The sequence below is a fragment of the Atractosteus spatula genome (genome assembly GCF_055471065.1).
Source record: "Atractosteus spatula isolate fAtrSpa1 chromosome 10 unlocalized genomic scaffold, fAtrSpa1.hap1 SUPER_10_unloc_1, whole genome shotgun sequence".
NCBI lineage: Eukaryota > Metazoa > Chordata > Actinopteri > Semionotiformes > Lepisosteidae > Atractosteus > Atractosteus spatula.
The window spans coordinates 592026-599772 of record NW_028296612.1 but is presented as its reverse complement, the minus strand read 5'-3'; the positions used below and the strand labels follow the sequence as shown (position 1 = coordinate 599772).

Sequence of the window (7747 nt, the reverse complement as noted above, 5' to 3'; positions counted from 1 at the left end):
GTTGCAGAAAAACCTCACCCGGGATGTTGAATCTCACCCGGGTTTTCCTGAGAGATCATTCACCGAGCGAGTCCTCCATCTGGATTCCGCACTGAGCTGAAAGCTGCGCGAATTCCTCATTGTGTGTCCTGTACTGTGTAGCACAGTGACAAGAACGCCTTGAGTGTTTTTTTCCGGATGTGAAGGAAAATGCAAAAGAGCATGAAAAGTATTGATGGCATAAAATATCCATGGTACAACTCGAGAAGGAACTGACGGACAAAACAATGCCATTTGATGATTACAAGAGAAACACAACCGTCCGAACATGGGCTTGGATCCTGAATGCTTGCGTTAAAAGACAAAGCAAAGGATATAACCTGTAAATGTCTTCATGTCTTACAGTTTATGAAATAACACAATTGCTTCCTTTCTTAATAATTTCTTACTATTGATAGATGGTTTTTTGAATTTTAACAGAATCACAATTACAGACATTTGGGGTTAAACTGTTATTCACATACTCTAACGAAGAGAAACGTTAGTGTCTTCCGGTTTGTGAGCCCATTTCTCAAAAAATAAAAAAATAAGTTATAAATATTGAATTGTTCTATTTTGTAGGCTTGCATAGTCATTCATATTTCAGTTAAACATTTTCTTCTGTAGTAATTTCATTTGATATTATATTAATCCTGATTTACAATTTTTGGACATGGTTCATCTTAAATAATTTGTAATTAGTTTCAGTTTTGGAAAATCGCGCCCAGAAGCTACTAAAACTGGTTATGTTTGCATAATGTGTAATGTAATAGTAGCATTTTGGGTGGGAAAACAAAAGGCATTTCTTGGTATGAATCCCAACACTTCATAAGCGGCGTTCGAGGATTTCTCGCTTCAGATAAAGCTGTCAATACATCATAGATTTTTACTCAATCAATATCAGCAGTGTTATCGCTACCGAACACTAAATATAGATCCTGGCAATACTTCGTGAGATCTTCGTAAGAAAATCCAAAAAAGGACAGAAGCAATCAACGTTTCTTTTGGATCGAGAAGAGGATAATTATGAGACTCAAAATATGCCTGTCTTTTCTTTTTTCGAGGACAAATGGATTATTGAGGTGTAAAGTTGGGTTCAAAACCAAAGTCATCTGCTATTGCTGCTGTTTCTTTGATAGTTTCTTCAAATCCTTCAATTGATCATTGATATCGAGGAATAATATTATACAAATTGTGGTTTTCTGTTAATTGCCAATTTTATTGTTACATCTTCGTTTACAGATGTCTTCCATGTATCACAAGGTATAATAGTCGCCGTGTGTCCTCAGCTAAAATGTTTTAAAAAGTACAACAAAAGTACAATATGCTTAACAACATTTATGGTTATATCTATATTAAAATGAAGGTAAATATACCAAGATATTAAAAAACAATTGTACAGTCCTAACCTAATAATGCTTGTGAAGTTTTCCAATAAATCTGAACTGTAATTTTGAAATATTATTGCTGAGAATGCAAAGAGAATACAAAGATCAAATTCAATGAGTGAAAATACAAAAGTAGTTCACTAAACTGAGTTTCTTCCCTGAAATGATTTGATTTGCTTGCGAAGCACTAAGCAGCTTTGAACAGATCGCGGGAATCAAATATACAGATGGGTTCAGAGTGTGCTTTCCAACTTTTGTGTAACATTTTCCTTTGATAGGGCAGAGTTGTCTTCACAATCTGGGTTACATAAAAAGGAGTGACGTCAGTACAAAACAGCTTTCCTTCTTGGGGAACAACGGTTGTGTTCCATATTTCTAACTATTTTCGTTTCAAGATCTCAATTTAGTGTGAAACATAAAAGCCAGCTGGATAAATCTCTTACACATCATTTACAATGGCCTTTCAACTAATAGCCCGTGCAGGGATCAAACCTCAGCTAATGGTACGAGTTGCGTAAGGCTCTGCAACATGCAGGTAAGAAACTAACCTCTGCTTCGTCATTATATACACAGTGAGCTATATTTGCGAGCCTACTACCCGCTGCGGGCTCCGTATTTAATTGTGGTACAAGACCGGCTGTGGAGATGAAGTGAGACTGGTGTGTACATTAAAAGGCTCATAGTGTCCCTGAGAGGGCTCAAACCACCACCCTTTTGGTTAACAACCGAGCCACAAAAACCCATGTACAGCTTAACACTTCTCGGTCTCAGTGAAAGTTATACACTCCGTAAAATTTCCGGAGGTTAATTTGTTTTTAAAGGAAAATCACCAACAGCGGCCGAGATCTACTGGAGTTTTTCATTCTATACTGCGATTTCTGTAGGGTACCCTGTGAAAATACGAAATTTGACGAGAAGGGATTTACATATAAGGTCAGAAGGCTTGGGGAATTGGACCTTATGGTGAAGGCTGCGGGCTCAGCAGCAGCAGAACCTGATCAGTGTCAGTTGACTCCGATATACTTTGAAAAATAACTTCGGGATTTAGAGTCAGACGTGCTACCGTTGCACCATGGGGTATTTGATTTAAAAAAAATAGAAAAACAGTCAGTGTTCCTGGATCTGTTATCGAGAACAACACCTGCACAAGAGCTGCGCAGGAAGAATAAAATGTGGTCTGGGAAGAAGAGACTCTCTTCGGAAGAGCGGCGCGCTTCACAGGAGAATTTTTTGTGAAGCTGATTTGTCTCCTTTGGGGATTTCAAAATTGCTGATATCTGTGGCGCAAAGGTAGCATGTCTGACTCCCCATTAGAAGGCTGCGTGTTCAAATCGCGTCGAGGTCTGCTATTAGTTTATCAGGTTCTGTTGGTCCTGAACACGGAATTCACACCATGTAGTTGAGTTCTATCTGTACACCACATAGATAATCTAAACACAATAGAACCCTACAGGACACGCAGTTAGGGTCTCACACAGCGAATACCCTTGAACACAAGAGAGAAGGCACAGTTCAAATCTGCGAAACATCACCTCTGTCTTTAGAGACAGCTACATCAGAGAATGGAATCCCGGAAGTTTAAAATAACTTCTTTTAATACAGGTTCAAGCAAACCTGAAAGTTAGGGAGTTTCCGGACACTTTTGTTTTATTAAAAAGTGTCTGAAGCCTGAAAATGTAATTTGAAAAAAAACCCGCTATTGGACAATAGCAGGTACTTTTTGTAACGATTTGCTATTTCATGCTGGAAAACAAAGGAAACAGACCCAATGTTTGCTTTCAGGTGCGGTTCATTACATAAAAGATATTACTGAGGAGCTCGAATAAAATTTAAACGAGCCAGGTAGAAGTCGAACCTACAATCTTACGATCCGAAATCAGATGCGTTATTTATTAAACCGCTGGCATTTCACATAACCTGAATTCCCTCATAGTGTGCTCAGCGTCGCTACTAGTAATCCACCGCCACGTCTAAAATTTCGATTCCGATTCCGAAATTCCGATTGATTGAGAATTCAAAGAAAGACTGTTTTCTTCCACCACACCGTATAATTATCACATCCCCCAGACTCTCCAACTTCTCCAGACCTTGCTGGGTGAGCATTTGCTCCGATAAATTAGGTCACGTATCATGTTAAATCACTTCTTCTCAACACAACATTTCCTGGTGCACATTTTCTCTATGAAAAAAATACATTTTTCCCTTGCACGATTTTTCGTTTTTTATCAAAACGTACAGCAAGAAAAAAGAAGAAGAAATAGTGTCGCAAAAGAACTCTGTCGCCCTTGGGAGATGTCAAACGCATTGGACATGAAAAATGCCCAATAAAAGCCATTTCTCTTCGTTTCTCAGTGTCGGGGCTGCTACTGTATGTAAAAGAGGCAATTTTCTCTGAGAGCAGTTTCAGCGCTTTCTGAACGCAGATGTCTCAGAGCGGTGTGTCCAAGTAGCTGTTAAAGGTGATGGTTATCTTGTCACCATAGCTTCGTTGGTTAAAGCACCTTTCTATTAAACAAAAGAACCTATGTTCAAATCCCAGCCGTGTATTTCTTCCTATCTTGTAGTATAGATCTTACCATTTTGGGCACTCACAAAGGGCTTGATTTCGTTAAATGCATGTGTTCATTTCCTTTCTGGAAAACTTGTTTTTTGATGAAATTCACACAGCTTGCGAAACATGAAATTCAGTTCTTGGTTATCAGTGCAGAAGAAATATTACCGGCTGGCAAAAAGAACGGTAAGAGATTTTTTTTTGATTCGAGAAAAGACTCCACCAGTCAGTCTCTGTGGTGCAATCGGTTAGCGCGTTCGGCTATGAACCGTAAGGTTGGTGGTTCAAGTCCACCCAGGGACGTGTTTTTTTTTGCGATGTAAACATTGTTTTTGCATAGGTCGATTGGATTTCTCAGCTAAACCATAGCCATTTTAATATTTGTAGGAGATGCGACTGTTCAACACGTGTCAAAAATGTCCAATAATGCCCAACATCGCAACTCCCCAGAAAACCATATTCACCCAAGGAAAATGATCGTCTAATCGTCATTTATACTCCCCTCACATCCTCTGCTGAAATATTTTAAAAATACAACGCAGATTTGTTTGAGAGCTTGACAAGCATTGTTTTGTTAGCACTGTGCATCTGGATTTTGATATTTTGACATATTTACCCTAATTTTAAACTGTAAATACTGTACAATCTGTTGTAATTGTGTTGTAATATTAAAATATGTTAGCTGAGGATGCAAAGGGGTGAAAGGGAAAGGTCAGAGGGTATAGTAACAACAAGGTTAGGATTGGTGGAGGTGGTAGGGGTGTTGATGGTTTTTCTCTGTAGAGGATGATTGAGTTTTTTATCCTTCTCTGAAGTGAGAAACTGGAAGAGTTGGGAGTTGAGAGATCTGATGAGGTTAGTTATAGAAGGAAGTTGATGTGGAGCTGTTAGCCGTAAGAATTCCTTAATGTCTTTGATGTTGTCATCAAAGATAAACTGCAGTCAGCAAAGATAAAAAGAAAATGATCTTTGCATACTGCCTTGTCTTTCTCACACCTGAAGAAGGCTCCACGGCCAACACGTTGTGTTTCCTTTCTTCTCTTTTCAGCATGGAATAACCCTTTACTTGTTCCTTTGCAGCCTACGCATGCTGACGCAGCTACTCACCTGATATTTAAATTTCCTATAATCACAAATATGAATGTCTACTGTGGGTATTTTTTCCATGATTATTTATTCTGTCATTGAAGCATATTTTATGTCATACCGAAGTGTCATAATCACTGAATTTTTTTTTTCATTTAGAAAGTAAGAAAATGATAAATCACTATGAATTGCATTAAGCCTGTTCTGATCTAGATTGTCTATATACTTTAACATGCCATGTTCACAATGTCACAACTCAGAAATGCAACAGTGAAGTGTTGTAATTACCAATGTACATAGTGTCGGAACATTGAGATGTTTTGATAATGAGGAAGGAGGGACATGCCATGTTCACAGGGTCATATTTAAAAAAATGGCACAGTAAAATTTCCTAAAGTTCAGGATTTTGATAGTCTGTTCCATTGTCTCTCACACCTCAGTGTCAGAATTTTTAGATGTTTTTATAACCAGGGGGTAGGTTTATAGCAAGAAGCAGAAAGTGCCATCACCCGTTGCTCATCCTCGGTTAACCATATATTCTCATATGCCATGTTCTAGACGTCCCATTTATATTAAAAAGTTCTTGTAAAATGCAAGATTTTAAGACTTTTTATGGTCAGAAGGCAAGGTCGTGGTAAATATGCAGAAAGTGCCTGTGAACTTCTGTTTTGTCTTATTTACTTATTGTGTTTGTGTTACTGTGAGTTTTGAAAATTGGTTTACAATTTTCTGAAATGTGTTTCACACAAAAATGTTATTTGGATAGTCACTACTTACATATTCCCATTTACTGAGGATAAATACAGTAATCCATCCCGATTAGTACTTTTAAAAATTACTGTAAAGAGCCATCTACAGGCGAAAGGCGGCATAACATCACAGCAGCAGCATTTAAGGCAGAAGAAGAAGCTGGCGAATAAGAAGCCAGCTTCAGCCTCGTTAATGCAATACCATTGGGTGAAGTGGAAAAATATTTCTTGCTCTGAATCCTAACATTTTTATAGGAGGTGTTCTAGTACTTCTTGCCTCAGATAAAATTGCCAATACACTTATTTCTACTCCATCAATAGCAGCAGCGTTATCGGTACTGAGTCCTAAATGTACGTCCTGTCATCATATAAAATGTCAAAAGTTTCAACTGCATTCAACTGATCAAAGTTCTCTTCGATGACAGTTATAATTTTATCTAAAATACATCCGAAACAAATTTGCACTGTTTTTTTTATCCAGAAGAGCATCATCATGAGACTCAAAACATACCTGTTTTTTCTTCTTTCCAGGAGGAAGGATTGTTCAGATGCAAACATTGGTCCAAAATCAATGTACTCTCCTATCGCTGTTGCTTCTTTAAATCCTTCATTTGAACGTCGATATTGAGGGATGATATCGTACAAATTGTGGTTTTCTTTTAAAGCAAATTATATTAAAGTATGAGCCTCTGTTATACTGTAGTTGTCTTGGAAGTTTCGAAAGGTATAATATACCCCCTTGTGCCCTCAGCTAAAATATGATAAAATACAACAAAATTTATTTACATAGAACAGCACTTATGGTTACATGTATATTAAAATTAAGATAAATATACAAAAGTATTAAAATACAAATGTACAGTCCTAACATAATCATGCTGTCCAACTGTCTTTTTTGCTTGTCAAGTTCTCCAACAAATCTGTGTCGTAATTTTAAATATTCTAACTAAGGATGCATCAAGAGCATAAATGAATTCTTCTGCCAGCCGTTCAGTCCTTGGCTGAATATGATGTCCTTGAATGTTGGTCATTATTGGCCATTCCCAGTGATATTGACTTACATACTTAATTGTTTAACAAAAACATTCACATGTCTTGCAAATATCAAGTGGGTTAAGGTTTTGCTAAGAAATCCGAATAAGTAGAGATGAGGTTTACATTGCAATAATGAGAAGTGCATTTCTGGGTGGGCTCAAACCACTAACCTTTCAATTAACAGAGACTCACATGTGTCCCTTTTCTCCATTTGCAAGCTTAAAAAAAGAAAATAATGCTTTTTTCTTACCAGCCTGCGATATACAAGGCAAGATTTGTATTTCATCTTTCAAAAGCTGTATGAATTTCATGAAAAGCAAGTTGTTCCAGAAAGAAAATGAAAACTTGCGTTAAACAAAATCAAGCTGTACGTAATCATCCATAGTGATTCATTTTGTAAGACAAGCACTGCTGGGATTTGAACTCAGCATCTCCTGTTTTAAGAGGAAAGCATGTTAACCAAATCAGCCAAAGTGCCATCAATGGATCAACACCATGTCTGAGTCAGTGATTGCAGCTGACTGTCACTGGAGGACAGTTCATCGTTCAACAAGTCAGCCTGCATAATGAGGGGGAAGAGACTGACTTCTGTGATGCAGTATCGACAAATACTAACCTTCTGTCCAACTGTTCTCTGCTGCATTCTGGATTAGCAGGTAAATATTGGTTTCCATGAATGTGTAGGGGTTTTGTGTATTTACTGGGACAATTATTAATTGTAGCAGTAAGTCACAAAATGATTCTTTGATGGCTATTAGAAAACCGACCTTGTGAGTTAACTCATTAACGCACACACACAGATACTAATACACTTATTAATACATAAAATGTGCATATAAACATAACAGATCTTAAGAGTGTGGGTTAGCAGAATACAAAAGGTATATATTAAATCATGAAGAGTTCCAAACCAAGAGGGA

General features: G+C 37.5%; 1 non-coding gene across 1 annotated transcript; it reads left to right on the top strand.

The window, feature by feature from the left end:
* Positions 1–4186: 4186 nt before the first annotated feature.
* On the top strand, positions 4187–4260 carry trnah-aug (transfer RNA histidin (anticodon AUG)). The gene has a single exon. It is a non-coding gene; the product is annotated as a tRNA-His (tRNA).
* Positions 4261–7747: the final 3487 nt, after the last annotated feature.